General features: G+C 38.2%; 2 long non-coding RNA genes across 2 annotated transcripts; both read left to right on the plus strand.

Moving 5' to 3' along the window:
• The first annotated feature begins 4,378 nt into the window (after positions 1-4,378).
• On the plus strand, positions 4,379-5,943 carry LOC141599360 (uncharacterized). Its single transcript, XR_012523806.1, has 3 exons — positions 4,379-4,539; positions 5,364-5,704; positions 5,839-5,943. It is a non-coding gene; the product is annotated as an uncharacterized LOC141599360 (long non-coding RNA).
• Positions 5,944-7,245: 1,302 nt separating this feature from the next.
• Positions 7,246-9,303, plus strand: LOC141599361 (uncharacterized). The gene is made up of 2 exons (XR_012523807.1): positions 7,246-7,374; positions 9,072-9,303. It is a non-coding gene; the product is annotated as an uncharacterized LOC141599361 (long non-coding RNA).
• Positions 9,304-15,091: the final 5,788 nt, after the last annotated feature.

A 15,091-nucleotide genomic window follows, 5' to 3' on the forward strand; every position in this document is an offset into this window, starting at 1 on the left:
CAACCACCCTAGGACCCTCCTTGCTGCTCCGACAATACTCGCACTCACTCTCCCTCTCTCGATCTGTGTGTTTGTTGGGAAATGTGCCATTTGAAATGGTAGGCGTGTGAGGGGAATGGGGTTTTGTAGGGTTAGGGTAGAATTAGGTTAAATGTTTAATTGGGTCATGGGTAAATGGGCTAGGGTCGACGGGAGGTCAAAGGGTAAATGGGTAAGTGTAGAAAAGGAATTAGGTGACGTGATTCGCTCAAATAACCCGTCTTAACAAGTTTACGATAACTCGATCGTACGATATCAATACAACTAAACAATTAACTCGACTCAATTAACGATATAAAATACGGAGTATTACAGTCTTCCCCCCTTAAAATGAACTTCGTCCCGAAGTTCACTCATCTAGCAAGCCCCCACACGCATCGATGTGGGTCCCAAAACAAATCCCCTGAGGTAAAAGACACAGGGATCTAGGTCGGAAACAAAATGTTACATTCTACCCTCCTAAAAATGTTATAAAATACGGAGTATTACAGCAGTCCTCAAGGACACAACCATCCCCACTTCCAACTTTCAATCTCAATTATCAACCACCTCAACCATCAACTTTCAACCTCAATTAACACCCTTCCACAAACAACACCTATATACTGGGGGCTCCTTATTGTCGCCCAGTCTCTTTTTTACCAAATTCCAGAGTCATATTCTCATCCTGGGGGCTTCTCTTCCAAGATGTCACCCTTCCTTTATTCCTCTAAGTCTAGCCAGTACTCGGTCCGGATAATGACAAAGGTCTTAGATCGATTCTCCAAGTCATCGTGCCTCAAGAGGGGTCTCTTTTACAGCAAGCGGCAGCAAAAGAAGTCCAAATGATCCATGGCTCATGCCTTGCCTTTATATGCCCCCATCTTTCTTGCAATTCTTATACCTTTGGAACTGATACGCATTGTCACCCACACTTGGCTAGGGGTTGCGCATACTTAAGCAAAGCCTGTCTAGGTCATCCCTGTGTCGCGTCAAATCTAAGTTAGTGTCACGTCACGCATAAGGTCTACGTCGCGTCAATCCCGTGTCTAAAGCCCATTGAATATGCATAACGCATTACAAACGACAAATTTCCTTTACACAAGTTTTAAACAACTTTTATAAAGAAACGCCTTTTGCAAAACCTATGTGTTTCCTCATTCGAGGTCCATGTGATAATTGCTTACGTGCATATGTGTTTATGTTCTATTTGCATATTAGATTGCATTCTTGTGTGGCTAATATCCATGCGGGTAAGTATCGCGAAGCGCGTGCTCGCTCCGATCGGGGCTTCACCCAAGTCTTCATTCTCCCAGTAGCAAAAGATATTTTGCGAAGATTGCTCACTCAAGATTTCTTCCATGACGATCAAGATGTTCCTAGTCGTCAAAATATTTGTCCCCAGCGCAGCAGTATTTTGCAGTATTGCTCACTCAAGATTTCTTCCATGACGATCAAGATGTTCCTAATCGTCAATATATTCCCCAACGAGAGTTTGCTTGAGAACAGAGACAGGCAGATTCCCCAAAATCATCGTTTTATTCCCCAGTGAGAGTTTGCTTGAGGACAGAGACAGGCAGATTCCCCAGGTGATCCTTCATATCTTTAGGAAACCCTTTTCAGGATACACCCAACTCTTTAGGTAACCCTTTTCAGGATAAACCCTTCAGGTCTTTCAGAAACTTACCTTAATATTTCAAACAACCCTTTAGATAACCTTTCAGGATAATCCTTCCTTCAACCTTATCCCTTCAGATAACCTTCCTATATTCGGATAACCTTCAGATACCTTTCAGATAGCCCTTAGATATCCCTTTCAGGATAATCCTTCCTTCAGCCTTATCCCTTTCAGGATAATCCTTCCTTCAGCCTTATCCCTTCAAGATAATCCTTTTAAGTCCTCCTTCAGTAACATTCAGATAACCCTTTTTCAGTTAAGTCCTCCTTTCAGTCCTTCAGAGAATTATCCTTTCAGCCTTCCCTTTAGAGAGAACTATCCCTTCAGTCCTTCCCTTTAGAGAGAGATAGCCTTCAGAGTTAGCCTTCAGAAGTATTAAGAAGTTTCTTCATAATCCCTGTGATCCCTAATGCCTTCAGACACCAAGTTAACTTCAGACCAAAGAGTTTTGCCGAAGCGTCTTCAGTCCCGTTTCACTCAGGGGTATCTCAGGTATGGTTTCTTCTTATGGCTGGCGAGCCTCCTTACGTAGTCTAATGGACTTTAAACGACCCTCCCCGATAGTCGACAGACTCTAAAATGTTCCCGACGACAGGTCCTTGGCTCAGACCCCTTGAGCCGCCTCGCGTCGCCATAGTCGTCAGGTTGTAATCTTCGATTGACCTGATGGCTATACTTTGACTTTCGCCTTGTCCAAGCCTCAGTCAAAGTGGGGGCTCTGTAGATACCTCATTTCTGCACCTCCCGCAAACCACCCGGTGATGATTGGGCCGCATGTTTGGTACGCGGAACGATTTGTGACAATTCGTAAGATTATCGTCAAGTGATTGCTCAAATATTAATGTCTACCTCTTAGTTGTCATCTAAGTGCCGATACGGTCGTTTTGACAGTAATTAGAGTACATTTGGAGTCTGGGTCAAAAACCGTCTTCATTTCCTAAAACCGTCAAATCCCGAGTCAAAACAATGTGCTTGTCTACCTAAGTTTAGGAGGTCATAAAATATTGAGATTATATCTCATTTTGAGTCTCATGTCACTTCATTAGGCTAAACTAAAAGTTTACATTACAAAATGTGCATTTCATTAAGGTAAATTGACAACCCGAGCTTTAGGCCCGTTTTACAAGATCATAACGACTTTGTTGGGTCAGGCCTATTTCACAGAAAGTTCTAGATCTCTTTCTTAGCTTTCCAACGCCACCGAAATCACCTTAATCCGAGTCTTGTAGAGAAAGTTATGCCTAAAATACGACAGGCTGTCAAACGCGTTTTCTACGCGCAGAGGAACCTACCCGGGAAAGGACGCAGCAGGTGCTGCGCCTCTTCCAAGGGACGCAGCTCTGCTGCGCCTTTTCCCATGGCTTTCTTTTTGTCCAAGTTTCCGTGTTTAACCTAAGTCGGTTATTTCCGGATCTTTCCTTCCGTATCCTAGTCTTACCATAATTCCTCCGTGTGATTAGTATAAATAGGAGCCTTCGTTCCTCATATTTCTCACGCGAGTGTCCGCCCTTCTCTTCTCCCTTTGCATTCTAGACTTTGTTCTTACTTATTGGCGCCTACGTGCTTGAACTTTCGACCACGTAAGCTCGGATCTTTCCGGGTACCAGCCTCTCCGTTGCATGACCGACCAATTTGACCAACTACACTCAATCAACTTAATTAATCAATCATTTTCCTCTTACGAGGGCACTTTCTTTGCATTCGCGTCGAGCATTCACTAATCGATATCTTAGTTATTCTCGTTTCGTCAACATGTAAGTCTGAGGGTGTATAATCCTTATTTATTTATTGTATTTTACTTTATCGTTGTCAATTGTAAGATTTACGTCGAAAATACCGTTAAAATCGATTTCTAAAACCCTTTGTTAAAATCTGTTTTTTGCGGATTTCCAGTAAATAACCGTCTAGAAAGGACGCAAAGAATCGCTGCGCCTCTTGAAGGAGCGCAGACTCCGCTGCGCCTCTTCGTGAGGGCCGCCGCAGATTCTCGCTTCCTTTCTTCTTCGTTTGTCCTCTGTAATTCGTATTCAAATCTTTCTTTTGCTTGTTTCGTCTGTTAATTCTTCGTCGTAATAGCATATAATCCACATGTATTATAGTCATTCATCATTAGTATGTTTTAATTCATCATAAATCCGACTTAAATCCTAAATAATCCGATATTTACGGGTTTTCGTCATTAAATTCAAACCCGGATTTTAGAGATTCAATTTGTTCATATTGAGTTTCTGGAATTCGTCATTGATATAGTTTAATCTGTTTATTCGCATGTTCGTCGCATATTCGTTGTATATCCGTCGTATTTAGTCTAATTGACTTATTTCAATAGAGGACTCATTAATGTTCTTCGTTTTCATCATAATTTCATGTAAATAATCCGTTTCCGATTCATCCCATCCGTGTTTATCGCTTTTGTGACCATCATTCACATGTAATTAACCTGTTGATCACTTTCATCCGAGTAAATATTTTAATCCATCATTAAATTCATCAATTCAAATTAACGATTTGCAGTTCCGGCTTCATAGCCAGAACTCACTCTCACTACTACAAATCACATCAGATTAAGACGCTTCCTCCTAGACGCTTTAATAAGCGTCGAGGCCCAATATTAGGCGGGCTTTACTTTTGGGAAAAAACGACATCGTTTTTATTAATTTATCCTCTTTGTAACCCTAATGTCAATCCTAATTTCTTAACCGCCTAATTACTGAGAAACTTTGTCCCTCCCTCTCCCTCGGTCTCTCTCTCTATCTTATACATCTCTTCAGGAATATGAAAATCTCCATTATCCTTTGTGAATTCTCTCTTTAGTTCATGATCTTGTGCATTCCTAGTCTCTTGTGAGTTCACAGTTTTGAACTTTTTTTTTTTCAATATTTCGTATTTATTAAATTTGCCTATTTAGGTGTAATTTACATTTTTAATGTTCAAAATTCAGATTACTTGCTTTATTGTGTATTGTGGTTGAAGAATTCATTTGTTTCACTTTTTCATTTGATTAGCAATGAATATTTTTGTATGAATCTACAGCGAAGTTTTCAGCAAAAAAGAGGATTTGTTATCTTTTTGTGAATGGGTGATCTCTATTTTCCTATTTTTCCCGGTTAACTGAAAGCTACCTTTTATTTTCGATTTTGATCTGTTAATGTTTTTTTGTTTATGTATTTTTGTTTTAACTGAAAGCTACCTTTTATTTCCGTTTATTTTAGCAATGAAGATTTCGATTTGGGGGTAGCAGAGGTCCTAACGGCATAGGGTTGTATATATTTATTTCTGATTCAGCTGCTTTTGTTAGTATTACCATTATATGTTATATTAAGTATCTGCTACATTTGTCCATAGCAACTTTTTTTTTCTGGTGTTTTGTTCATCTATGCCTTTTATTTAAGTTTGATTTTAAGTGTTTTCTACTGTAAATTAGATGCCTTGTTTTATCCCATAGTTTTGCTTTAGGGGAAGAATTTATATGTGAATGTATCAGTGCCTTGAAATAGGTGGTCGTCAAAATTAATCTGATGGAAATGAGTGAAATAAAGTAATTATAGGTTAAGAAGATCTATTGAAATAAGAAGTTATTTACCCATATACCTTTGTGTTGTAGGTTTACATGTTTCTTAGATTCTTTTGAGGAAACATATTTCTTATATGGCTTGTTGGGGTGCAGGTGGGCTGCTATTGCTGTTGTTTATAGATGTCTGCTGCTTCCTGTTGCAGTCGGCTGTTACTGTTGCTGTCCCTACTGCTGATGTTGTTGCTGTTGCGTTGATGTTGCAGCTGATGTGTTGATGTTGTAAATGCATATTGTTTTTGTTGTACGGTGCTGCTTTGTTGGTGTTCTCTTACTGTCGTGCTGGTGATGGTGTTGTCCAGCTGTTGTCTGATGCAGCTGTTGGTGATGTCGTGCTGATGTTGTTGATGTCCTGGTGTTGCCTGATGTTGCTGTTTTTTGGGTGGTTTCATTGTAGTTATGCACTCTGGATAGGCTCACATAGGAAGGCCTGGGTGGTGAGCTTCTCTTCGGTTATGCACCTTATGTACCAATCACCCTATTTTCTGTCCGTCCTTATTAGTTGTCCTTCAACGCATTGCTTATTTATTAATCATGATTCATGTCTCACTAAAGTAAAGTTTCTGCTCAGCTTTATGTCTACTTGATTATATCCTTGGGATGTTATGGGCTACTGATGGTTGGCATAGGTTTGATGCAATTTCGAACATGTCTGGAAGAAGTTGTGTTGTTGCAGCAGGTATTCATCTCATCTTTTGTATACTTGTCTAATTTTCAACCTTCCTATGAGGCGGCGTGTGGATTTTGATAGTCAACATCTATGAATATCTTCGCTTTCATCTTTGAATATATGTGCTCCTATTTATCTCCTTACCCTTCAACTTAGACTAATCTATATATATGCTGAACTAGCGCAAATGCACTCTTTCTTTTTTCGTTAACAAATTTATTTTCTTATTTAGCGTTTTATTCCTAGATTAAAAACAAGTACTTACATATTGGTGTTTGTTTATTACTTTATAATTTATTTGGGAGAATGAGGATCGTCGTTTCTTAATGAAACTGTGTTGATGATGTTAGTGGGCTCACACTATTTCATGAACAAAAGTTTTGTAATTATCTACTTATATTAAGTGTGTTGTTTCAATTGGTTAAATTTCATCTAACACAGTCTAAAGATCGAGGCCAATGATTCAAGAATGTTATCAACAGGATAATTTTAAAGAGAAGAAGGGAAGCAAAGAGTCTGATTAGATCTATTTACAAAGTTTGAGGATGTTGTAAGTTTTATTTATGTACTTCAATTATTTATAACAAGCTTTGCAATCTTTGTTCTCATTTTAAGAAGCTTGGGTTTAACATTGTGTTTTTTAAATGATTTTTACCACAATTTCAGTGTATATTTGTTATATTGGTATCTATAGGATCTACCTAATTATAAATTCTACTTGATGTAGCAATGCATATCAAAATTGCTGAGGACATTTGTGCTCTCAAGTTCAAAAATGTCCTGATTTGTTTCTTAAGTTTTATCTTAACATGTTCTGATATCTCTGTGTTTAGTCCTCTTTGTTCAGTAATTAGGTGACCCTTGGTCTATATAAATTTAAGTTATATTGAATAGTGTAGGTGATTCCTTATTTATACTGTTCAGTCAAGTTTAAGGAGTCGGTATGCTGACAATGACCTGAAAAGTAGCTACTAATACAACAAATCATTATCATGTATGTTCTTCTCACAAGTGACTTAGTTCATGAGTCTCGTTGATCAGAATCTTAGTGATAATCTATTCTTTTAGTTTATTACTCAAAATCGTTTAAATGTAATCTTTCTATGCGTGGCTTAAAAAGAGTTGTCCAAGTGTTAAAATCCGTATATATGACTTAAAAGGGTTATCAATGTGTCATACCCCGTATCCGATTGTCAAGGAACACGGGGACGCTAGAGAGTTAAACGAGTTAAGAGTAAATGGTGTACAATTCTAGATTTATAGGTAGAAGCTCACATTTATAGTTTTTATGTGTTTTTCTTTTTTTAGGAGCATTTTGTTCTTCCTGATGGTGATGGCTATGACAAAGGTATTCTGAAGCGTGTAAGAAAGAGTATAAGTTCTCGAATGCCAGCGCCCGAGATAGCTCAGGTTGCAAAATCCACCTTGATCTCACAGGTACTTTTATGTTCTCTTTAATAATATAAGATGCTTAGTTCGTTGGAATTCATTCATATTTCTTGTGTGGATGTTCTCTTGTTTCTACGATTGGGAGTGTAACGATGTTACTGACGTATTTGGAGTCAACGATGTGAAAGAATTGGCCTTTCTTGATGGTAATTTTGATAGTGTATTGCTACAAATAAAATGGTGCAATTACACTGTTCTGACAACAAAAGAGTCTTAGAGATGACAACTTAGTTTTGGATAGCGTGGCTTTTTAGCCGTTTAATTGGTGATAGAATTCCGATAATTGATTTCACTGGAAAAAATTTACTCACTAATTTGGGGTGTGAAATAAGTAGGATGATAGCTGCAAAATAATACCGCAGATTCTGCCTGAGATGAAATGGTAAGTGCAGCTGTTGAAATATATGTCGTAGGCTTCCGCTGTCTAGAACAGGTGCTGAACCCTTGAATGTACTTTTTTTGTTATTCTGGTTGTATTGACTTGCGTCGTTTGCTGTGTCTTTGATCCTTTCAAGAATAGATTGAAGCGAGTAGGGATTTCAGGAAAACCATGCATAAATTATGTAAGCTAATCTGTTTGAGAAATCTATAAGTTCATTGATCCTTTCAAGAATAATCTGTGTCTTTGATCCTTTCAAGAACACTCTTTCCGTTCACGGAGTAACAACGATTCTGAAAAACGCACTTTGAATTAGACTTTGGTAACTCTGAGAAGCAACATTGGGTGTTTAAAGACTTTTTAATTATTGATGTATCCGTCGGTAATATCTTTAGTGTTTAAGACTTTTTAATTATTCATGTCTATGCTGGTTTCGTCTCTGCTGAACGGTTCTTATAGGAATGATGCTCCGTTATGAGCCTTAGGGTAAGGCCAGGCACACTCGATTGTTGCTCTAGTAGTCTCATTCTTGCATTTTAGCAAAGCTTTTTCATAACACCATCAATATTGTTCCTGGCTACACTATAATATGATCAATACGCCAGAAACCTCACATTATAACATTAAAGTTGACGTTAAGTAGAAGATATGTGAAGTTCTAATGTGCAAGTTAAGTAGAAGAGATGCAAAACCTGTCAAAAATTGATAAAGATATGAAGTTTGAGGTTAAGACATGAAATTGTTAAGTTAGTGTATGGAGTTGGAAGACTCTTAGGCCTGAACAAAGTTATGAACTTATGCTAGGATCAGAAACTTCTTGAAAGGTTCTGAGAAATATTTTCTTGCAAACTTTTGAAGTGGGATTTAGGGATAGCTGTGCGAGTTAGGAAAGGGGCATCTTTATTGGATGACCACTAATGCAAGATTACATTAAAGCAAAATGTTAACTTAGAAATGCAATGGTAAGACGAGGTGACTGGATGCATTAGATGTTTAGGGGCGAGCTTCTAAAGTTATAAGTTGAAAATTCACTTCAAAATATGAAAAAATCTTGTCTCACAACAAAGCATCTTTTACTCTTACCCAAATCATTTTACATTTTTGCAACTATACTTGTTTCACGTTAGCTATACTTTTATAGTTTGTCAGCTATACTTTGCGTTTTTGCGTCGTGTAAAGGATATGACGATTCATGTCAAGCTATACTTTTATAGTTTCTTAAGGAGTGTTGTGATCTCATCTTTTCATTATTAGTAGCACAACTTCCTACTTGATTGACTTGTTGATGATATTTAATTTTCTTCAGTGTAGATATCGGACTCACCAAATGGCGGCGGTGCATCGAGATGAAAGGAGCAAATCTGGAATTCACTTTTAGGGAATAGTTTAGTCGTAACTTTTGTCTTGGATTTATCTTTGGGGACATTTTATTATTTTTGCTTGGAAAAATTTCCTATTGTTAGGATGAAATAATTACAATAGTTCTTTTGAATTTTGGAAGCATGTAATTTGATAATGCAATTTTAATTTATGCTATATAATTTTGTTTTGATATATTCTAGTCAAATTAAGGTTATTTATACACTATATTTTGTCATCTTGTAATCTATATAATTTAATTCAATCGTATTAACGAAAATCGCTGTATATAGTGAATTTTTATAGTGCAGAAAAGCGTCGAGATTTTTAAATTGGCGACGCAAAGAAGTGTAGACAAGTACTGACGCTTAAAAGCGTCGCGGCTCTTGACACCTAAAAGTGTCGACAAGGTTGACGCTAAAAAGCGTCGGAAAATCCTGACGCCCCAAATGCCCACGCTTTTTAAAGCGTCGAGAAATAAAATGACGACGCTTTTAAGCGTCGCCAATAAGCTAAAAAAGCGTCGAGAACAGGCGGGATGTGTTGTAGTGTCTTGGAACAGACGCAAAGAATCGCGCCGCGCCTCTTCCCAGGGCGATCTGCTGCGCTGTTCCGGGATGATTTCGTCCCCGAACTCCGTTTACGCTTGAGCGTAGTTTAATTAGCTTACGTATTAATCTACTACTAATCGTATTATCACTTCTATTCTGTTCGTAACCCTTTCCTTCTTTTATTTCTTTTTCTCAAATTATCCGTTTTAAAGGTATTTTTGACATAAATCGCCTAATCCAATGTAATTAATGTAATTTTCATTATTGTATTTCTTTTATTGTATTCCTTTCATTTGTATGTTTTCACATGTAATGAGCATTAAATCCTACTTCGACTCAATTGTTTGCTAATTACGTGTCAACCGACTTAGTATTAATTCTCACATGTTAGGATTAAAACTTGGATGTTGCATTGCATGCATATAGCCGACGATATATCAAGTACGAATAACTTCCCTAATCATTAGTAGAGGCCGCTATCGAGGCGGGCGGGATTAGGTGTTCGATCAAAAGAGCTTCCTAATACGTACCCTCACCCCTTACTCCAGATCTCCGTGAGCACCCGTGTTCATTGGCATCCACGAGAGTCATTCTAGACATAGAATGCTAAGGGTAACGATTGCTTAGTGTTCATGTCACTACTTTGTGTCTTGACATGACACGAGGTATTCGAACGGTTCCAATTTCCCATAAAAATTGGTGGCGACTCCATACAAAATGCAAACGCTTGTTTTCGACCTTCACCAAGCGCCCCCGTGGGCGGCCCGCTGTCCACACCGCGGCATCCCACTTTCTGACTCAACCCAAGCTCAACAGACGACAAGCTAGATGGCAAGAGTTGTTGGCCAAGTTCGATGTGGAGTTCACTTATCGTCCGGGAGCAGCGAATAGGGTCGTTGACGTCCTAAGACATAGGTGTGAATTATCCGCACTGCACATGATTGCTCACTTTTCCACTACTACATTGGTCACAGATATTCGAGCTAAGGCGAAGGAACACCTCGAACAAGACCCAATGGCGAGGACTCTGGAACAGTTGGGTTTAGAAGGGAAGACTCGCAAGTTTTGGATGGAAGATGGACTTCTATTCACGAAGGGATATCGGATCTTTGTTCCAAAGGCGGCAGGATTGAGGAATATTCTCCTACAAGAGTGCCATGATACCTTGTGGGCGGGTCACACGGGATGGCAGAGAACTTTACGCCTATTGAAGAGAATCTACTATTGGCCGAAATGTAGGATGATGTGATGGAGTATACGAAGACCTGCCTTATTTGCCAGCAAGATAAGGGAGAGAAACAGAAGCCACGAGGGCTGCTAAATCCGTTGCCAGTGCCAACACGGCCAGTGAGATTATCTTGATGGACTTTATCTTTGGGTTACTGAAGGTAGGGGCGTTAATTGTGGTCCATGTCATTGTGGATCGATTCTCAAAATATGCGACTTTCATTTCCCTTCCTAAGCGTGTAGCGCTGAAGAAACAGCCACGATATTCTTCAAGCATGTTTGTGAAATATTAGGGATTGCCTCAAAGTATAGTCAGTGACCGCGATCCTCGCTTCACGTGACTATTTTGGGGAAAGTTGTTCAAGCTCTTGGGTTCCAGTCTCCGGATGTCCTCCAGTTACCATCTCCAAACGAATGGTTAGACTGAACGATTCAATAGCATGTTGGAAGAGTACTTGAGACACTTTGTGGGGGCGACTCAAATGGAATGGGTGAGACTCCTTGACGTTGTCCAGTTCTGTTTTAATGTTCAAACGAGCTCCTCGTCCAATAAGAGCCAGTTTGAGCTTGTTATAGGTCAACATCTGTTATTGCCTCCCACAGTTGCAGATACATATTGAGGCCGGACAAACAAAGCTCACGAGTATGTCAAAGAATGGAACGTGAATGCGAGATTGCTCGAGCTTACTTGGAGAAAGTGCGTCGCCGCATGAAAAAGTGGGCAGATGAGAACCAGAGACCAAGGGAGTTCAAAGTAGATGACATGGTCATAGTGAAGTTGAACAAAGAGCAGATGAGATTCCTCCGAGGACGGGACAGACGACTGGTGCGAAAGTACGAAGGCCTCATCCAAGTAATAAAGCGGATTGGGGAAGTAGCATACAAGCTTGACCGCGCTGCCTGGATGAAGTGTCACTCTGTCTTTCATGTGAGCTATTTGAAGCCTTACTATCCAGATCCTGAAGATCCCACCCGCAACAAGAGCAAGTGTGCCAACGTCGGTTCCAATCAACTTCCAGCGACATCAGCCGACTGAACCAGCCATGCAGATTTTAAGCGTTGCCGAGGACAGCAACAAATTAGGTGGGGGAGAGTGTAAGGAGCCACACTTTTAGCTGCACAATCCCTGAGAATTTCGCGCGCGGTCCTTTCACTTCGAGCCCTTAGATTTATTTTTTGTACTAATGTATTTTTATTTCTGTTTTTAAGTTCATTTAGTACTCCAAGACTACTTCTTGCGTGTCGAATCTTGGAGTCCCGTTTTTAGTTTAAGATACGTTTTTAGGTGTTTACAAAACGTATCGCTATTCTGCACAATCAATGTATCCTGCTATAGGACTCAAACTATCAAATTTGCCTCTTTGAGAGGTGCTAGTCAATCAAAACCGCTTCTCATCCTTAAGCTTGATATTGTTTGTCTTTTGCTTTCAATAATCATATTGCTTACTTTTATTGCTTTCGTGTGCCGCACTTTGATAATCGTGACTAGGATTCCCAATACACGCCAACCGAGACCGATTACGAATGCACTAGTGATCCCTCACGAGTGCTTGACGCTCTCGCTTGCATTCTTGTCGTGTGATAGACAAGGGTGCGCGTCACGTTCCGGCTCAAAGTTCCGGACTGTGACACTTAGCTTGCTTATAAGTGCTATTTATATACTAGTGGCATGTATTACTCCCTCCTATTCAGTTAGATGTTCACATTTTCCTTTTTTTTGGCATGTTCAACTACATGTCTACGTTTACCTTTTTTTTTGACATGTTCAACTAGAGACGAAACTACGTGGTAACAAGGGGTACCGATTGCTACCCCAAACTCCACAAAAATTGTTAAAACGAACGTTTGGCTAATATAAATAAATTAAGCATAATTATTCTTTGAATAATGTCCGTGGTTCAATGGCAGAAGTTGTACATTTCACACAATTGACGGGGGGTTCGATTCCTATAGAAATCGATTCTTTTGAGGTTTTTTTTCATTGTGTATGAACAATATCCTATCAATATCCAATTTCGTAAATTAGCTCATTAAGATTCTGAAGAAATCAACGCACGGTTGTAAATTGTAATGGGAAAAACAATTCATCATTTTTTTTGGGGAAGATATCATTTAATTTAGTGATATCCATTAATTTTGGTTATTAGAGATCTAATAGCATTTTTTTCATAGTTCTCACTTACCTGGTGCAACATGTTTGTGAATTAGAAAAAAAATTACCAAATACTAATATGCCGCCAAAAAGTACTTCGTACTTGATGTAAACTAGTTTAGACCCCGTCAATAAATGCACGGTATATAAAATTTAGGGTTATTCTACATGGTAACCCTGAACTTTTTCGGATCCCACGTGGTAACCCTGTAAATCAGAAAACAAAAATGGTAACCCTGAAGTCCATCAATTGCAATTAACGTGACCCTTAACTAAAATTCCGTCAATTTACACCGTTAAGTGGTGATGTGGCGTGTGATGTGGCTATTTATGGTCTTGATGTGGAATGTGATGTGGCCATGTGGCTAAAATTCCTTCATCTCTCCTTCCTAATCTTCTCCTTGCTTTCTAACTCATCCTCCTCTCGTCCCTGCCGCCTACTTCATCCACGCACCACTGACCAGATCTATTCACCTGAACGGAGAAGAGGAGCAGATGTGTTTGGTGAATGGGTTGCGAGTTGGTCTCGGTTGTGGGAGGAGTCGAGTTCGAAGCCCAAGTCGAGCAAACGCAATATTTTCGCCCGAATTCGGGTTCAGAACCTAAGTCGAGCAAGTCGGGTTCGGTGCCGATTGATGTCGGGTTGAATTGATGATGGCGAAGTTGGATTCGACATGGTGGTTACTGCTGAAATGGTGTCAAGGTGATGAAGGGAAATGGTGGTTTGATGGTGGCTGTAATGGTGAGGGTGGCTGTCTGGGGCGGTGTGTCACGGTGGTCAGCGAGCTTGATTTCAAATGAATTCTTGCTCGATTTCCGTCTCGTTATTTTATCACCTACATATTATATTAATAAAATAACAGTAATACTAATAGTATAAAAATCCGGTTAATTATTAAATCTAACTAAGACGACTAATTATTATAAATTAGTTAATAAAATGAGTTATTTAATCAATTAAGCACGCAAAATCGAGTTGGAATATGGTATAAATGAGGGGTAAAACACGACCAAAATGCTACTTATCAACTATAATTCCATGTCATACGCCACATCAAGACCAAATAGCCACATCACACGCCACATCACCCACTTAACGGTGCAAATTGACGGAATTTTAATTAAGGGTTACAGCGATACATAATAATGCACTTCAGGGTTACCATTTTTGTTTTCTGATTTGCAGGGTTACCACGTGGGATCTGAAAAAGTTCAGGGTCACCATATAGAATAACCCTAAAATTTATTTTATTTTATTTTTTAATAAATTACCTATATAATAGTGTCTCAATAATTGTTCGTATTTGTCGTCATTATGTTTTGTTTTAAGGAAAAAATTGAAACAAAAATCAATTAAGAGATTTTAGTTATGTACTGAAAGTTAATTTAAAGAAAATATTTTTTATACCCAAAACTGATGATTTCAATTTATAAATTCTCTCAATTTTTTTTTTTTGCGAAACAAAATTAGTAATTTACAGTTCTGTCTGATACGTAGAATGAGTCAAGTCCTTCTTAAATAATAACATTAATAATAAAATATTTAACAATTTATATTTTTATATAAATTTTATTATTATTTAATTAAAAGATTATAGTTTAAAGTTTAGTGATAACAATATAATTTGATGAAAAAATATATTTTAATGATAAATTAATGAACTTCTTTATGTTTATTTAGTAATTTACAGTTCCTTATTTAGTGAATGGATTATTTAATTATGATTAACTTCTTTATTTAATAATATGCTTTTTGGAGGGTAAAATCATGAATTCACCTGTTCTTTTAGTAGATAGGGGATTATAATACAAAATCGCATTATTGTTGCTATATTATATGAGAAAAGTACGTTTCTGAAGGGTAATACATAAAAATAATTCTTACTTTAAATTAGAAACGAAAAATAATTAGTGAGTGGTGAATTTGTAAATATAAGTGATAAGTAAAACGTATACTATAGAATTTCATAATATACTAATTTACCAAATTATTAATTAGCATTGTTATTGTATATGAAAATAAATGCTCGGTATTAT

Source organism: Silene latifolia, chromosome 9, assembly GCF_048544455.1.
Source record: "Silene latifolia isolate original U9 population chromosome 9, ASM4854445v1, whole genome shotgun sequence".
NCBI classification, from domain to species: Eukaryota; Viridiplantae; Streptophyta; class Magnoliopsida; order Caryophyllales; family Caryophyllaceae; genus Silene; species Silene latifolia.